The sequence below is a fragment of the Balearica regulorum genome, chromosome 2 (assembly GCF_011004875.1).
Source record: "Balearica regulorum gibbericeps isolate bBalReg1 chromosome 2, bBalReg1.pri, whole genome shotgun sequence".
Lineage (NCBI taxonomy): Eukaryota > Metazoa > Chordata > Aves > Gruiformes > Gruidae > Balearica > Balearica regulorum.
The window spans coordinates 92,128,216-92,146,850 of NC_046185.1; the positions used below are offsets into that span (position 1 = coordinate 92,128,216).

Below are 18,635 nucleotides of genomic sequence, written 5' to 3' on the forward strand. Positions count from 1 at the left end.
TCCTACCCCTGAGCTTTGCATCAATAGGAGCTTCCTGCCACAGGGGTAACTGTCAGCCAGCAATTTATGGCTGGAATCTAACGTATAAGTGACATAACCCACCCTGGAGCTGCCTTCAGCACCTCCTATAATTAACTGTTGCTGCTATAAGTTTAGACAAACCCAGGAAATCACATGCAAAATTCTGTCTGATTCGCTATCTAATCTTCTTCTATCTAGGTTCTTATACCACACACATTGCTGTGGTATCTGAGCATCTTGGTGCCTGGATGCATTTCAGTTAAACCCCTTTCAAGCTAGCAGTCTAAGCTGCAGTCCTGACACTGCTCCTACGCGCAGCCAACTGCTTTGCTACAAGCAAACTGTGAAGAAGCTTCTTCAAAGGCTCCCTGAACGTACCAGCTTCTCTTGTCTTCCTTTCCCAGATAATGTGAGGTTGGGAAACTTGCCAAGCGTCACGCTAAACCGAAAGAGACGTTCAAATTGCAAGTGAGTACAGGAGCCAAGGGAGCCCAGTCTGCCAGAATGTTATTGTAGCATTCTCAAGAAGCTCATGGCATTAAGACTTCATTTTGTTGTGTGCCTGTCTGTCTGTCTGTCTGTCTAGGAGATGCTCCACTGGAGGCCAGAAAGTCATTGCTTCCTCAATATTAAATACAAGTGTCTCGACCAACTGCAAACCATTTGTTAGCTTTGAACTTTTGAGTGAGTTTTCTTTCTTTTTCTTTCAAGCTTGGAGGTGTTTGATCCTGCGGCTGCTGCCGCTTGAAACAGAACTTCTGCTTTCAAGAGGATTTTAGATACACCCTTTTCTGATGACCGCACAATCGAAGCAAGAACACAGAAAGGGGTTGGCAGTCAAAAAGGTGATGAAAAGAAGCTATATTATTTCTGGATGAGAAATACTAGATATGGGTTTGATTGATTTAAGCCCAAGTAAGGGAAGAGAAAAGTTCAGAACTTATCTGCACTTTAACAGTAAAGAAGCAATCCTCCCCCCCAGCAGGAACAATTTATACTGATATCAAAGTGTATTCTGACTCATTAACTGAAATATGTTGTGCTGGTGGAAGACAGTTATATCAGCAAGATTTTGTCTACATAAGGGCTTGCACCAGTGTAATTTATATCCCTAAAAAAAGTCAGATGCATAACCAGCATGCGTGTACAGTAGAGTGCAAACCAGGCATGAAACATGGGGGAGAAATTGCTGGCCAATGTTTTGGGGTATGTGTTTGATTTTTTACAAATTTCTGGTTTAGAAGTTCCTGTATGTCTGCAATGAGAGCAGTTAAACCAAACCAAACCAAACCCCCAACAATCTAGAGCAACACAAGCATCAAGAAACTAAAAGAAAGCCAAAGCCCCTTCCTTTTTCTTGGCTATTTATTCCCACAGCTTTAGCCATAGAGTTGGGGGGCAGGGAGGGGAAGAAGTGAACTGGGCCTGTGATCACAGCATTAAGTTGATTTGACTATTAGAAAACTTTAATTTAAATGTTCCCCACGGGGCTTCTGGTATTTATTTCCTTATTTACTTCTTGAGCCTACTTAATACTTTGACCTGAAGGAAGAAAACCTTGCACAAGCAAGAGGATTAAAGGTTCAAATTAGTTAAAGATGAAACAAATCTATTAATTCATTAAAGCCCCATGTTCTCAGTATCACTGGCGATATTATCATATATTAAACTGTTAATATCCTTGAAGTGTGGAAAAAAGACATTTTCAGCACAGGTTACAGATGGCTTTTGATTCGAAAAAATACATTGCTCCTTTGCATCCTTTTTGCCTAACATTTTCTGTCCCATCCAAATGGCCTTCCTATGTATGTAACAACCACGGGAGGTTTAGGGAGTCTCTTGTCATGCCCGCCTCACCCTGTGCATTGGTTTTAGTCTCATTTTGTCATCTTTGTCCATTCCCTTTAATCACTCGTTTTTTTTGCGTGCTTTGTTCATGTACTCGCTTTCCTTCTCATGTGTGTTTCTTCAGCTATTCCTTGTGTGATTCCTTCTTCCTATGGCTGTGTAACCTTCTTTCATTCATTACCTCTGTTTTCACTATACATTTTCACGCATCCAGTACTACCTTGCACAGTTTATGCAAAGCATTTGTGCATACACAAGTTAACGCCTTTCCTTGCCGGTGTATCACTTATTCCTGCCTATAGAGTTGAAGTTAGCGGAGACAAATATGCAATTGTCATCGTGCCAGCTAATCGTGCTTGAGCCGTGGTCCCAGCAGGTTTTAACTGCAGCTGGCTGCCACAGTGCTGAGAGCAGCCTAGGTGGATGCAATTGCCAAGTCACCATGGGCGTTGTGCCAAGGGGACTCTTCAAGGTTGTGTTGTGACACGGCGGTAGCTGGCAGTGAGGACTAGCCCTGCCTCGTAGCCCTGGTCAGATTCCAATAGCCATTTTGTGGCTAGAATAAACCCAAGTTGAAGTGGTGTTCCTCTAGACGCAAGCAGGGTTGGGTAGGAGTGTTTGAAAGAAGGCTTGGTACAAACACAGGTTGTGTCTGGTTTGCTGCAAAGCCAACGTAAAACCGTGCTCGGAAAGCCGGAATACCTGGGCACCGTACAGCTGTAGTTCAGCACTGCTCAGCGAATCCCAGTATGTGGAAGGTGCAGCGCATCTCTGTGTTTTATCAAGAAGCTGGTAGCCGCTGAGCCATACGAGAAGCTCTCTGAAGGCTTTCACGCTCCCAGGAGGAGGAGCAGCTCATAAAGCTGTGTTTAGTACTTCTCCTCTGGCCAATTTTTAAGGGTAGATTTAGGAGGAGAAATATGAAGTTGCTCTTTTGTTGAATTTCTTAGATACTAAAATACATACTTATGTCACAATTTTTAAAGAAAACAAAATAGCATCACCTTGAAGAGATGAAAGGTACGATCCATGAACATAGGAGCTGCTATACTGAATTAGCCTTGTGGTCCACCTAGACGTTAAGACTTAGTGAGTCAGCTACAATCGGCTTATGATTAATACCCAAGTTAAGACTAGTTTCTTCCTTTTGTGTGTTACTTTTCCAAGATGCTGTCATGTCAGGTGTCAAGAAATCTCTCATCTAATCTGTGTGCCTCCTGATCTACTTGGCCAAGCATAGGGGAGTAGCCAAAGTCCCGATTACCACAATTTTGTTATCATTTCTTTTGACTTCAACATTGCTCACTCCGTTTCCTTTTCTTAAGCTAGATATTAGTGTCAAAGACCTGCTAATGTCTTTACTTTCCAGAAGTTGTTAAAATGCTTTGGAATTTCTTTTAGCATTTATTTATTTGTCTTCAGAGAGTCAGTTGCATATTCCTTCCCACTTAAAGTTCAGCTACATAATGTTCATGTTATCCTTCTATCAGCAGTATCCCCTCTGCTTCTGTTGCCCAGTCTTTCTTTCCTGAGCAGTTTGTAGGTAGATAATGATGCTGTTCCTCTACACTTCCCTATCCCCCATTATTATTGAAATCATCCTCCATGGCAAAATACTCTGATTGTTCTTTTGCTTTTAAGCTTGTTACATTTGTCTAAATACTTACACTTATTCAACTCCTTTTTCTGATGCCTTCCCAGTTTTACTGAATTCCCTTTCATGCATTTACCAAAATTACGACTCTCTGATGGTCGTAATTGGCATCATGTTCTCTGAATTCACAAGATGCTGCCATATATACAGATGTCTTTAATAGATGTATCTGTCTAATATGTTCCCCAGATCCTCATAACTTCTGGCTTATTTGCAGGATTTACTTCTGTTCTGATCCTCTCCATTTTCTAGGCTCTCCTTTCCCCAGAAGGTTTCCTCACTCTCTATTTAACAAACTAAAACACCTTCTTGCACAGTCTTTTCTGGCCACACTCAGAACTGGCAGAGATCTCCCTGCCTCGTCAGGCTTGCGCATGAAACTGGGAACAACTGAGTCAAAGCCTTGTCTTGGACCCAGAGTTTTTTATCTAGCCAAATGATGTTAGTTCCCAGGCAGTCTCTCTTACTTACTGGTAAGAAAAGCTCATTCAGTGTCTCATGATATCCATTGTTTTGGCTGAAATTAAGCAGCTTGCTGAGTTCATGTCCCTCACAACTGCATTCCTGGGGACACCTTGGGGGTGTTTGTCTTGCCAGTCTCACCCTGACCGGTGGCAAAAGCCATCTTCAGTTGCAAAGAATCACATTTTCTGCCAGAGAAGGGTGATCTGACCCTCCGCTCTGTAGCCAAGTTTCTCTTCCATCAGGAGGCTGGCTTCTTAAAGCATTGGCCAGGCTGCACCTAGGAGCCACCCTTCTCTGCTCAGATGACCTTTCAGCTTCTGAGCTTCCCCAGTTTCTCACAGACATTTGTGGGATTTCAAAATATTTGAAAGTAAAGAAGCAGAAGCTTTGTAAGATCAAGAATCCTTAACAGGAGGTAAGATATTCTAACCAGTTCCCTAGTCAAAATAAGAGTTACTATCTTTTTATGTACTTGCTTAAGTTTTAATAAAATGATGGGTTTTTGGTTGGGCAAATAACTGTCAGTGTTGTATTGCCCAAGGGAGTTCTTTCTCATTCTGACTCTCCGGTATCCCATTTCCCTAAATCCTAAAAAGAAAATGCTTTCAAGTTAGATTCCTAAACACACAAGTAGGCATCTAAATGAACAGGCTGAGTTTCACAGAAAGGCCCTCCTGTCTTGGTTGTTTGAAGTTAGGTGCCAATAAAGTTGTGGGCCAAGTAATATATTACAAAGCTACAGTTTGAATGGGGACAGGGGAAGTTAAATTCCTGATCCCATTTCTAAAATTTTAATATTACACCTTAATAATCAAAGCCTTGATAATAACTTAATTAAAATTGCTTGGATTTAAAAAATCTTTTCTGAAAACTGTGTTTGAATTTTCTGCACTATTTATTTGTCAGGGATCAGAGGGGAGCAATGAGACTATAAGCATAGAAAAAAACTTTTCAATAGGGACGGCACTGGAACTAGCCATAATAGTAAGTAACCCAACAACTGAACAAGGAGTCCATTGAAGAATGAATGACAGGGAGAGAGAATGTAGGTACGGAGAGTCAGCACTCCTGGCCCTCATCGTGCAAGAAATAGAGGGATTTCAATTACATGAGGAATGACAGGAAATTCACAGCTGGTAAGAGGATGTACTTTTGCATAGGATCCACAATTAGACCATTTTCTTATTTAAATTAGATGATTGCTACAGGATGCTGAGAAGTGAGTTTTGCAAGCTTCAAAGAATAATTAAATATTTCTGTAGTAAACAAAAGCTGTTAACAATTATTCCAAAATAATAGTAATAGTAGTAGTAATAATAATGCTGATAATGATAATGATAATAATAATGGCGGCCTTATGCTCGAACGATTAAATCAGTATCTGAATTCTTGGGATTAGTGTGAGGTCTTCATGGGAACTATGCAGGGCAGGGGGAAGGATGGGAGAGAGAAGACATTATCCACCTCTTGTGGCATTTCTTCGCCTTCATCTGAAGCAGGTGTTGCTGAGCACAGGCACAGTCTGTGCTGGATGGATCATGATTTTGGTGAGGAAGGGCTATTTTTAATACTTGTACATTAGCTGAGCAGGGAAGTTTTCTGTCCTTCAGTGTCTTAAAAAGTTTTCTTCTAAGCTTTTTAGTGTTCATCTAACTAAAAAAGACTTTGATTGAGACAAAACCTATGGATCCATAAAATAAGATTTGTATAGAAATTTTTAGAAATGACCAACTTTTAGTACCTTTGACAAGAAAAAAATATGTCTTTTTATCTGGAAAACTACTGGGACTACTTAGTATTAAAAAAATGCTGGAAGTTAAATGCTAGTCATAATAAAAGGCTAAAAAGAGAAGTTCAAGACAGATTTTAAAAATGGGCAAGCTCTTCAATCTTATAAGGAACATTTTCATAAAATATATAATGAAAACTAGAGAGTAAACAGAATAAAAATTTTCCTTTGTCCATGTGTGTTATCCAAAGAGTAACTAAATACATAATGACAGCAACATAAAGGGAAGAGGCTGTATTAAAAAAAAAAAAAAAAAAAAGATAGCCATGTTCCTCATTTAACTGAAAATAAAGCTAAGCAACCTGCTAACACCACCAAATTTAAACCTGTGCCGGGGTATCAAATGCTACTGTTCACATATGGCTGCCTTTGCTCCTTTTTCTAGCTATAGATGACTGTGACGGCTAGTTGTGGGTTTTCTTTTAATTTAATTAATTACAACTGGGGAGCAGGCCTCCCTCCTTTGCCACCTGGAGAGATGTCCCTGCGCCGCACGGGGCTGGGGGCGGCCGCTGGAAGAGGGAAGGCCATGAGAGGTACGGCTGGTGGTGCCAGGGCAGATAAGGCTCCATCAAGCCTCAGATGGGCAACTGGACCCTGTGGCTGGACCCCGGAGCAGAGGGGTGCCTGAGTGCAGGTGTCCTCATGGAGGGCCACCAGTCAGAGCAGGGCCCCAGACTGTCTCCCTGCACGTGATGGTGCTGCAGAAGACAAGAAAGCCATGTCAAAGTCTGCAAGGCTGCATCAGTCTTTGCTTCTTCTCTACTCTCCCTAGAGGACTCCTCGGTTTATTTTTATTTTTCATCCTTCCTTGAATCTCTTTCATTTCCTCCCCTCCTAAATTATACATCACTATATTAAATATTTTTAGATAGAAGTACGTGAATATTTTTAATGGCACCGAGTCTTTTAAAATTGCATTCACAGAAGAGAATACAGCATATATGCCTGTAGTGTGCCATGGGTAACGCAGTGGTGTCTTTCTCACGGTCAGCCGTGCTTCCCAAACTCCCCTCCCCCCCCACCGAGTACTTTCACTCACCTCTTTTCAGACCACTAACCAACCACTGTCAATCACCCTTCACGACCCATCCCACCACTTTCGCTCTCAGTCATTTGCCCACTGCCGTGACTTTCTCAGGATGCACCTCACCAAACCATCGCAGACGCCCACCCTTTCTTACTCACCTCCTGAACCCTTTCATGCGGGCAGGGGTATTTAACAGTAGCTCAGCTAGAGCTGTGCTGTGGTAAATGCAGAAATTCAAAGCAAGAGGGAGAGGAGATAGCTGAGAGATACGGGCACCAGGTGGGAAATTCCTTTGTCAGAAGATTTAGCAGGTATGACTGTCTCGGAGGGATTGGGGAGTGCAGGAAACTCATCTGCTTGAAGCACTTCTGCAATGCAACAACTACACCCAGAGGCAGGTCCCCTTAGGTTCAGCAAATACAGTGATCGAGAGAGAGAGATAAACTCTTGCAGAAGGTGATTCAGAGAAGAAGCAGTCTAATGTGGCTATCCCCAAGTCGCCCTCCGGAGAAACCTCGCCCCCTCTGTTGAGTATATAGGGAAAGTCCTTGCCTACATACCCGAGCGAGAACGCCTCATTTAATCTCCGTATCTCAGTGCATCATCTGTGGATGGTGGTAATGAAGTGCTTGACTGGGGCATGTGGAGGAGTGTTCCTGGAAGGTGAGTGCTACAGCAGCTGTGGAGGGTCTGCCGTGGTGGGAAATTACGAGTGGCTCTGCATGTGCACAGAGCTGGAAAGTCCCACACAAAGAGGTTGTCCATGCCTGCTCAGCTGAAGGATAGATAGCTTCTCTCTGTTACTCTTGTAGAAAGGGTCATGGTATTTCCCTTTGGGAATTGTGTGTCATGGCAAGTCAATTTTAGCTGTGTTTATCTTAAGTGGTTTTATATTCCTGCATTAGTTTGCTGCAGTAAGACTGCCACTTGCATTTGCATATTGCTTCAGTTTTTCAGTGGAAAATGAGAACGAGAAGAAATTTCTCAAATACTCTTCAACCTGAACATTGCTTATCTTTTCTTTCAGCCTATTGTCGAATGAAATATCGTTTCAAGCTAAGGGAGGCACTATTTGACAGAACAACAGATACCTCTTCACACCTGTCAAGTTAAAGAGTAACGGGAAGGTACTATATTCGGATCTGTTATCTTACAGAAGTATGATGCAGAATCCTAACATACTTTTCTCTGTAAATAAATCTAAAGGCTAAACATTGGAGATGATATATGCATATTACATGTATGTGTACATATACATCAATACGTCTGTATGTATAATGCTGAATGGTTTGAACAACTAAGTGAAAAATCAAGACCCATGTAAAGAAATTAAATTTAGTATTCTGTTACTGTTTTCCCAGCTAATGACCATCCTCTAAAATAGTCTGGTTCACTGGTAGAGTCAACCATCGTGTGGTTGCAGATGCAGATGTCCATCTTGGACACTGTAAAGTCTGAGTGCTACAGCCTGCACTTTCTTTAAGTGCCTGTTTCATCTACAGCCTTGAGGTCAGCAGAAAGAGTTCCCCTGCCTTCATTTGACTTTAGTCAGGTCCTCAACGTGCTAAACTGAACTTTCCCACAGTTCAGAGAAAAATCTCCCATCTGTGAGAAAGCCCCCAGAGGTAAACTCGTTGTGTTATGGGGGTATGAGGGCAGTATCTGCACAGAGACCAGGCAGATCCTGGAAGAGAATGGTCTGGACCATGCACTGAGGGTTTCAAATAGGAGGTCCACTTAATCCAAAAAGCCTGCTGCTGCAGAAGGCCACAGATGTTTCATTACTCTTCCAGCATTCTTCCTATCTTTACAGATATCACAGAGACACCGTGCATAATACAGGTTTATTCCAGTTTTCTGCTCGGGACTGTGACCAGACCCCAGACCACTGAAGAGCCGATCTCAAGCCAACTAGCAGATGCCTGTGTGAGATCTTACAGTTCTTGTCCTTCACAAATACTTCTTAGCCCCATCTATTACCAATTAAACCTCCCTATTGTAAAGCAAAGAAGGATAGCAGCATTTTCTATGTCCACGCATTCCCTAGACTGATAAAATGCTCAGTATATATTAAGAATATAAGTGCACTCAGTCCATTCACAAGACACAATGAGTGCACAATTCAATTAACTAATGCAATTCATATTTCATTAGGACAGAAGCTGTTTGTGACCTTAAACGGACAACAATTTCATGACAGCATTGCAGAATTTTAATTAGATAGGAAAATAACAAAGACAAATGAAACAGAGGGAAAACGCGCTGCCTGGCAGAATTGTTCCGAAGAACTTAAAAACAAAAGATGCAGTTGTTCTGCTAAGTCCTTCTCCTCCTTCCCCCTTACCAATGATGCAGAGAACAAAACATTACTGCTTTCCTTTGCTTCTGATTAACCATTTGTAGCGAAGGCTAGCTCAGCACTTGTGGTATGCACCTGGTATGGTACCGAAAGGCACACGGAAGAGAAATGCAAGGGCCTGGTTTACCTTTTCTTTATGGGTATCTAAGTGAAGAGCAGCTGCCCTAAGAAGAATCATTTTTATATCAGTTTTTCAAATTTGTTTCAAAGGCCCAAATATTGGGCCCAAAAATCATTGGTGAAGAAAAGTGGTAAACCAGCAACAATAACAGCTATGATTAATAAAATGAATTGTTTATATGATACGCACTAACACACCAAATCACAGTACTGCGATTAAAGTAGAAAAGAGTTCCAATGGTAAGCTGTGATTGCTGTAATATTTCTTTTCGTGATACTCTTAAGAAAATGAAGGGAGATTAATAAGGTTAGTTATTACAGTCCTGTAGGAATTCATCCTTAATCCAAAGTATTACCATCTATGCTGACCCCTGTGTGAGAAAAATGGCTCCCTACGGTCTGCAATTCAGTTTCATTTTTTAAGTTTATATTGCCAAATCTGTGTCTTGTATTACAGAAACATAAAAGGATGAGATCCTTCGGTTTTTACATTACATTTACAGTACATTTAAAGAGACAACAGAAGGATGAAACTACCAGATCAGAGTTCACGGTCTGCAAAACATGTTCCCTCCCCCCTGCCCCTCTCCCGGGCTACGACTTTTGTTTTGTAAGATAAAATCAGTAAATAAATTTTGTACAAAGCTGGCCAGATTTTGTATTAAAGGCAAGATGCCGTATAGGAAGCAATTGGATGTGCAGCAAGATGTGTCTGTTTAATCAGGATATTTGTTGATCTGGGTCAGTAACAGGATGGTTATTTGTCCCTGGCCAGTGGGTGGCAATGGCAGCAAATGGCTTATAGTAGACAAGGATTGATTTTGATAAACGTGTCCAGATGGGTATGATTTAAATCAGTAAATATATTGCTTTGTATAAAGAGATATTTTAAAATTAATTTTAAACCAAAGTTTACATCTACCAGTCACTGGATGCTACATAGACACTCTTAAAATAATATCTGAATCAGGAGTATAATCAGTAAGGAAAAAAAGGACAATAGCGTTGCCTTCGCTGATCCTAACACCTCTGATGTTTTTCTTCTTTATGATATATTAGATCAAGGCCCTGTTGACTGTATATTAGTATTATTTAGTTGGGCTTTTCTCAAACTTACTGTGAGCTGAAGCTAATTTTACTGGAACAGATGAAGTTACTTTATTGGCAGTACTGTGAAATAACTTTTTAATGCTATGAAAGCATCAAAACAGTACAGCTGCTAAACAAGAACGATCATAAAAAGGGAGTTTCCAGAACTCACTGATATTAGCTGCTCACCCATACATTCCCTTCCTCTCAAGTTTCAAGATGAGATTATTATAAAAAAAGGCTGATTTGTCAAAAAAAAAAAAGAAAAAGAAAAAGAAAGAAACTGTCTGAACAAATCTGCAAATAAACCAACTTGGGGGAATTCCCATGTCTGTGTCTGACCTCCACGATCAAAATAAGGCATCCTCAACCCGATAAAAGATTCTGCTATTTTTTTTAGTACTTTTCATCTGACCAGCGCAGGTCATGCTTAAAGGAAAGCTGCACTTTAATCGTGGTCGGCCCAGCCTGTGCCAGACCCCTCGCAGGCCAGAGGGGTGACTGCTCGGGGAAGAGGGGTGCCGTGGGGACCAGGGTGGTGGCCACCACTGGCCACAGCGCAGTGTCTCGCCTTGCCCCAGAGCACCGTGCTGAGTGCCCGCACCATGGAAGAGCCGGGCCCAGGCTATGTATTTGTAATGAGTATCATGGTGCAGCCAAATTGCTCTGTACGGCTTCCCTTTTATTTTTTTTTTCCTGTTAAGTTTTTGGCTTGGCTGATGGAGGACAGGGAGGAAATGCATCCCAGCAAAACTGCCTCTCTTCGGACTTGTGGGGGGCCTCGTTCCAATCTGCTTGCTGGCCTTGGGCTGACCATGTCAGACACACTGTGCTGTGATTAATTTATTTTATTTTTGCCTTTTCTACACTTAAATTTACAAATTCAATGCCAGATTTTTTTTCTTTTCCTTTCTCTTACAGTACTGCAAATCTGGAGTCACTCCATGGCCGTGCTGGGGCGTGCTCTGCACTGCCAGCGATGCCACTGACGGCTTTTAGATAGAAGGAAACTGAGGCTAAAGAGCAGAGAATATTTCTCGCCCCGCATTGTTCTCGGAGACTATTTCTGGCGCACAGGAAGGACTCGCAAAATCACCATCACACTTATTTTAGTTAATTCCATGCGTGACTCGAAGTATTCCAGAGGTGTGCGTCAAGCCTCGGAGAACCGATGGCAAATTTCATTCCCTGGTTAGATGCAGAAATAAAAGTACGACACTCTAGGGGCTGCCTGGAAGTGCTTTCTTATAAACACCAGGGAAACAGCTTTCAAACGATACATGAGAATATTAACGGGAGTGGGTCCAAATATTGTATTCTAAAATGAACACTTTGACAATCATAACAATGTGGTTTGAAAAGCATCACTTTAAAAGGTCAGCTATACCACCCTCTGACTGCACATTGAAAGCATAGCGGATATATTGAGTCATACATATTGTTCATTGTCATTTGCATTTGGTGAAATCCCTGCATTTTACCCAATTTAGTAAGCAAGCACCGCCTTGGGCTCCCTTGGCAATACTCACCTCTAAATGCAGTTACTGTTTGTTGGGCTAAAACAACATCTTGTCCCATCCCGCACCAGTAAATCACTCTTCGGTCTTTTGATCAATGTCTGGCTTTTCATGCCAGTGAGTCATTTTGCATTAATGGAAACAGAGGGAGTGGCACACCAGAGCGATGCGGGTATTTTGAGATTCACCTCTGGGATACTTTTGTGACTGTTGTTCTGAACAAAACGACCTTCTGTATCACTTTACAGATAGCCACTAGTGCATTGCAAGATCTAACTTCATATTTGTGTGGATAAAGACTGGCTTAATTCTACAAACACCACGTGGCATTGTCCGGCTACATGTCATGAAAAGGCATTACTAACGTCAGGTACACTTTTTGCGTTCCAGCTTTTTTTTTTAAACTGTCCTCGGGATTTGACCTCATGGCCTTTTCCTTATTTTCTGCACATCACCTATCACTGGTAGGGACTGCTTGACTTTCCAGTTGTCATGTGAGTGACATTTCCAAACAGAATATGGCGGAAGCTGTCCTCACCCTTCCGGGGGCTACACCTGAAGAGTAAGCAAATTTTGTGGGTGTTTAAACCTTTTTTTATTTTCTATGAGCAATGTAAAAATGACTCATTTGTGCTTCAGCTGGGATGTATAGTTGGTAAACACCAGCGGGCAGCAATCATATTTCTAGATTTGTAAATAAAAACAGTCCGCACGGTGCCGACTCTTTGGTCCCGTTACTAATTGGAGTTTTCGGTGGGAAGGGCAGGGCAGGGGCTCAGCCCGTGCAGCCGGGCAGGTCTGGTAGCTTCAGCCACCCGGGGCTGGCGGGGGAACCAAGAGCTGTCCAGCAACAGGGAGACTGGGAGGAGGTGGAGGAAAGGAACGGAGGCACCTTCCCATCACAGTGCTGACAGAGGCTTTCAGACCATTTTCGGGGAAAAAAACAAAACAAAACAAAACCAAAAACCAACCAACCAACCAAACAAAAAAACCCGCAAAAACCCTAACAGAGATGCATGGATATGCAAAGCAATGCAGAGACTAATTCAAAGGCGACTGAAAGCAAAGGAAGACTCCAGTCATGGACGTTCTGGATCGAGCTCTGCATGGAGGATAGTCAAACACACGCCCCTGCCACACACACACACTCTTTTAAAACTAGTCAGTTTGCTGACTGACGGAGCATTTAGACTGAATCATGTAAAAGCACATATATACCACGCAGAGAGAAGTCACCTCCAAGTGCATTTATAGTGCCCTGGAAATCATAAATGTTGTTTGTAAGGATTCAACAAATACTCTCCATCCAAGAAAGTATGCAAGTCACATGCCTTCTCCCTGATACGGACAGAAAGACCAATGCTCAGAGTATTTCATTTAGACCCCTAACCCAAGCTGCACAAGTACTTCAGAAGGAAAAATTGGAATGGGAACCTGCTGACTTGCTCCCTCTCTCCATTGTCCACCAGAAGGAGCGCATGGAAGTCACACTGGGGGCCGAGTGCCGTCTGCGGATCCTTCCCATTTTCCTACTTTTGTTGTCCTGGGGCAGCTGGGCTGTCCAGCTCTCTGGTCCCCACAGCTGTTTGCCCGTTGGCTCCGCAGTCCCCACGGAGGCAGCCCATGCAGCTCCGCATTTCTCCCCCGTTGCTGGGCCATGCAAAGTTTCTTTGAGATTCAGCACATCCCTCCAGTGACGCCTGTTCAGAGTTACCCGCTGATGAGTAATAGTGTGTAAAAGTCAATTACATTCATACTCATAGTTGCCTGTTACTTAAAACGTTAACGATGGGGAAACTTGCCCTACAGGAATGAGGATGGGGGCAAACTTTTATTAGCCCCACATGGGCTTTTATCTGTTTTAAATGTTACATTGTCCCAGGAAAAGAAGTGCCATTGTTAACAGCATTGGAGGCAGTCAGCTGCACTCAATTTAAAATTAAAAGGGGAAGAAAAAAGAAATGAAAAGGAAAAAAAAAAGGGTCTGCCTGATGCACTGCAGTATGGCAGGCTATGGTAACTTGCCCCAGAAATGTTTTATTGAATCCAGCCCTTCAGTACAAAAGAATTCGTTAACCGCTTCATGATGTAAAGTCTGCTAAAGACATTACGCTCACTGGCCAACACAAGGCTGCTCCTATACGCCCTAAGCGTTGCCTTCACCGGTCAGCATTGAGTCCAGGGTTGCATCCACGAGTCACTATTATCAAGTCCTGTGCACAAGTGTTGCACCCCTGGTTCTGGGTCGAGCCCACGCCACGTCCCTGCCCAAGGTAACGCCACTGAAGTCGGGACTGGCAGAGCTCAGCTCCCAGCCCAGCACACGCTGGGAGCGTTAAGTGCAAGGCTGGTGTTTAAAATCAGCTCGTGTTGGGGCTCTTGGGGGCCGAACTTCCTCCCCCACTTTGCGCAAGGACTACCGGCAGTGCAAGACAGCCCTTCTCCTGCCTTCCCCAGCACATCGCCTGTGCCGCGCACGCGGTGTGTGGATGGCGCAGAAGCTACCATGCCGACTGTACGCACCGGCCTGACCCCGCACGGCTGGGTACGCCTACCCTTGGGGCAGTGCAGGATCCACTCCAATAAAGTTATCCCGGTGTAAAAACTAGCAGAACCAGATGTCTTCTGCACGAAAAAGAATACTACATTAATGTAATCTCTCTGTTACTGGAGGAACTTCACCTTTGAAAATGTTCTTTTATTGGGCTTAAAAAGGCTGGGGGCAAGAGAAGCAAGTGTGACCCTGGAAACCACTAGTATCTTCACACCGATTTAAGATTTCCATTCACTATCATACATTTTCCAGTTTGCACTTCACTGACACACACAGTGCTGAAAGAGATGCAGTAGTGGATGTTTATTATACTCATTGACCAGGTGGCCCTAACTGCCCGATTTACACTCACTGCCTTCTATTCATCACGCCGGCTTAATGAACAGAGAGGCTGGCGGATGTCAAACAACCAGCCAGGAGAAACAAAAGAGAAGCCAGGCACGGTGTCACCCAGCTTGAACCACCCACCGGTACCTTTCACACGGCCGTATCCATTCAGCTCCCCTGCAATCCCGGTGTGAATGAACCAGAACCATTGCCAAGCAAACAGATAAGAGTCTGGAGGAACTGATCAATATATTTAGATAAGGTGTAACAAGAATACGTAGCAACCTGCCTCTTTGTCTGCGCTTGGTAAAGAGGAGAGGAGAGGAAAATAAAAATCCCTGTACTGGCTGCTTCAATGAATTCTTCTCTTTGACGCTATGGTTAATCGACACCACCGTAACCATGGAGTTAGCCTAAGTTCAGGATAACGCGGAGGCTTAATTAAGAAACTCAAGCACAGAAATACAGTCGGAAAGTCCTAGGTCTCCTCGGCAAATTAATCCTTTGAACTCAGCTCAGCCACCTGCACCTTCATGTACACTGTTTTTATAGAGAAGATGTTGGAAGTTTAAAAATAATTCAAAATATGTTAGTCATGCTTGAAATGGCCAAATGAAGATTAGAGAAAAGCTGCAAAAAAACCCCCAACAGCTTAACTGAACATGAGGTGACATTAAATAAATATTTATATGTAATTTTATAGCAGTACGCTATACTTTACATTTTTTGTTCACACCCCAATTCCAGTGCTCACTAATTGGAATTTCTTCAACTCTGAAAAAGGCCTTTATGGGATTGTGAAAAGAAGAACTAGGACAGCATCGAATACGAACTAGCTTTTGAGACAAGAGCCACTTACGTGACTGAGGCTGTGTCCAATTGCCTTTGCTGTTTTCTTGCAGGGAAGCGGCTGAGCAGTTTTAAATAATGGAAGAAAAGAGTCTGTTTATAGAACAAACTGGAAATGAGACTCTACCTGCAGAGGCTGAGTACACAACCAAAGTCTTCCTCTGGCTTCACTTAATTTTGAGTTTATTACAAAGCTAAAGAAGGCACATTTCATCTTTTTCTTCTCTAAACTATATATATATATATATATGTAGACACACATAGGACAGAAAGAGCAAGTCTGTCTGTATAAAATCCCCTCTATCTTTAGCCAAAAATTTTTCTGCTGTGTCAAATTCAGAATACAGTGCAAAACCAAAATCTACAGAAGAGCATTTTGAGACCTGTTTAGTTTTCAGGGGATTTTTTCCCTATAGATAAAATTAAGACTATGAGCTTACCTGTGTCTTGTATAGCAATCTCTCAGCTTCTTTGACTACACGTTTGTAAGACAAAGTGTTTAGCATAGGAAATTCACCAATTACACATTATAAAAAGGCTGTTGCTAATCAAACTTTGCAGAAAAACTTATCAAATTGCTTATGGGGGGAAAAATAACCCCACCAACACTGCGTAGCATCCGTGTTTGTCCAAATGTATTTGTTGTAAGCAAACACTGTATTACACACCAGAAAAAAACTCAACCAAGCTGCGTCCCAACACTGAAGTGCAAGGCGTGTGGACAGGTGCCTCCCTCTACTTGGTTCCTTTAAAAACAATTTCTCCTCAGTTTACTTAGGTACTTTATTTATAGCCTGGCCCAAACTTACAGCTGTGGTTTTAGCTTCAGTTTTCACCCACTGAGTCCAGTAGATTTCAAGTGTTGTTTTGGCCTGAGAGGTGTTGATTGTTCATCCCTTAGGAAGGCTTACCTCTTGGCAGCTGGCAGCGCCGAACCCTTCAACACCCAACAGTGTACAGGCAGGCCCACAAAATGATTCATACCTTTTGCTGTCATTTTAGGCATGCCAGTCCCAAATTTAGGCAATCCCTCTTATAGGACTTGTATTATCCTCGTGCTGCTACTCCCCTTTTCGGGAGAATCAAGGTTGATTGCTTGAGCCCCCTTGCTCCCTTGCTCGCTACAAGGACTACAAGATGACCTACAAGACTACTCTAAGAGAGTATACATTTTTAAGTGGGTCTCTCCCGCACTGAATTTTTTCCATTTTGTTCTAAGTATTTAAAATTAGTCACTAGAAGAAGATGAATCCCACATCTTATGCCTGGGCCAGCATCGGGCTGCAGAGTCAGTCAGCAATGGTGTCTTAACACAGTTATTGTAGGCAAAATGAAACAGCATCAGGAGGAGATGACATAGAGGAGGGCTTGCTTTGTAATGCGGGGCCGTGGGAAGATTCCTCAGGGACGGCCACTGAAGCCCTCAGCAAGTTCTTTGTGAAGACCAACCCAATGCATGGTGAGATTATGCTTCCAGATTGCAGGATGCAACATTCACAGTAATTATAACCCTAGCCTTTGGACTTATATCAAAAAGAAGCAGCTCATGGCCAAGTGCAATTGTAAATACCACTTACATTTTAGCAAAGCCTAAGCCAACAGATAGATCCCTACAATCCAGAAAATGCTGAGCTACAATGTTCCTGATTGCCTGTGAGAGCCAGGGATGCTGTAATAACCGTGACCTTAAACTGCAATCATGCACTTTTTTCTGCAAAACATTTGCTTTAAAGAATCCTAAATTAACTGCAGACATTATAATGATACAACCTATCTTGTGATCACCTAGGACAGGCACATTATCACCTGTCTGAGTGTAACAGTATGCACAGGGGTTTTTTCCCCAGGTCAAAAAAACCCCCAACATTCTCTAGCAGAAAGTACTGTAGAATGACCAACAGCTGTGAGAGGGGTGGTAGCAACACTGCCTAGCTAGCTTTAGAAGCTCTTTCCAGTAAGGTGGAGATTTGTGGGGCAATCCCCACACTGACTTTGAGATATGGGCTCCTTAAAAAGGAAAAAGTAGCATCACACTAGCGAGACGTCAGAGGCATGCAAGAGCAAAGCTCTTGCAGAGAGGACAAAGTCATCCATTAGCTCCTCTGCCTCCAAGCCACCTGAAATCCTGAGAGTATCCCCCAACACTTGTTTCCCAGGACAAACGCTTGAGAAAAAAAATAAAAGAACAAGATCCTGGGAGCATCCTTCGCTGCATCTTCAGAGGCAGAGGGGCATATCCTACTTAGAGATCCCGACAGCCGCTTGCCTTGTGCAGATGCAAACTTGCCTCAGCAGCCCCTCTCTCCTGCCTACGCTACGGAGTAATTTTCACCGCGGCTGCCCAGTTGGCTATGTGTTACTACTTGCAGATAAAGAACACCATACTAACGTGTATTTTAACTGCATATCCAAAATGCTCTACGTCTGTTCAGCTTGGATGGGTTCAGTGGTTCAGTTAACATAAGCTCAGGCTAGTCTGAACCTGTTAAGTGCTCAATTAAGCCTGATCCACTGCACCTCTTGCTTTATTTTCTGCGTAGCTGGATTCTGTTTTTTCCATGACACAAGCATTTCCCTAACTGTTTGGAAAAGGCATTTAGCTGAAAGGCACGGAGTAGTAGGAAATTGTTTGCTCTCGGTATGCTGTGACAGAAATAAAGTCAACATGATAGATTAGTGCTGAGTGAATGGAAGTTGTTTTTCCCAAGATGTCGCACTTGTGCTTCAGAAATGAGTGATCTCGAGCATCACATAAAGTACTGGCAAAAACACCAAAATATACATCATGTATAGCAAAATAAAGGCCATAAAGAAATGTGTTATAAGCTCATGCTGAGTCATACAAAGCCCAATAAACATTTGCTTGTCGCAGTGCAAAGCAATGGTTACAGCGTGCAGAGGAAATTATGTCTACACCACAAGAGAGTGTGTCTGGACTTAAAACTAGGTGAATGGATCAGATCTTCATCTGGTGTAAGTCAGAAAAGCTACAGAGATTTCAGTCAGGTTTTAG

At 42.7% G+C, this 18,635-nt stretch overlaps 1 protein-coding gene and 1 long non-coding RNA gene across 3 annotated transcripts in view; one reads left to right on the plus strand and one right to left on the minus strand.

Annotated features, from left to right (window-relative positions):
* The window catches only part of BCL2 (BCL2 apoptosis regulator), a 97,014-nt gene that overhangs the window by 15,486 nt on the left and 62,893 nt on the right, over positions 1-18,635 (minus strand). The gene's annotated exons all lie outside the window — the stretch shown is intronic.
* LOC142600753 (uncharacterized) lies at positions 750-7,464 on the plus strand. The gene is made up of 3 exons (XR_012834317.1): positions 750-866; positions 4,231-4,403; positions 7,405-7,464. It is a non-coding gene; the product is annotated as an uncharacterized LOC142600753 (long non-coding RNA).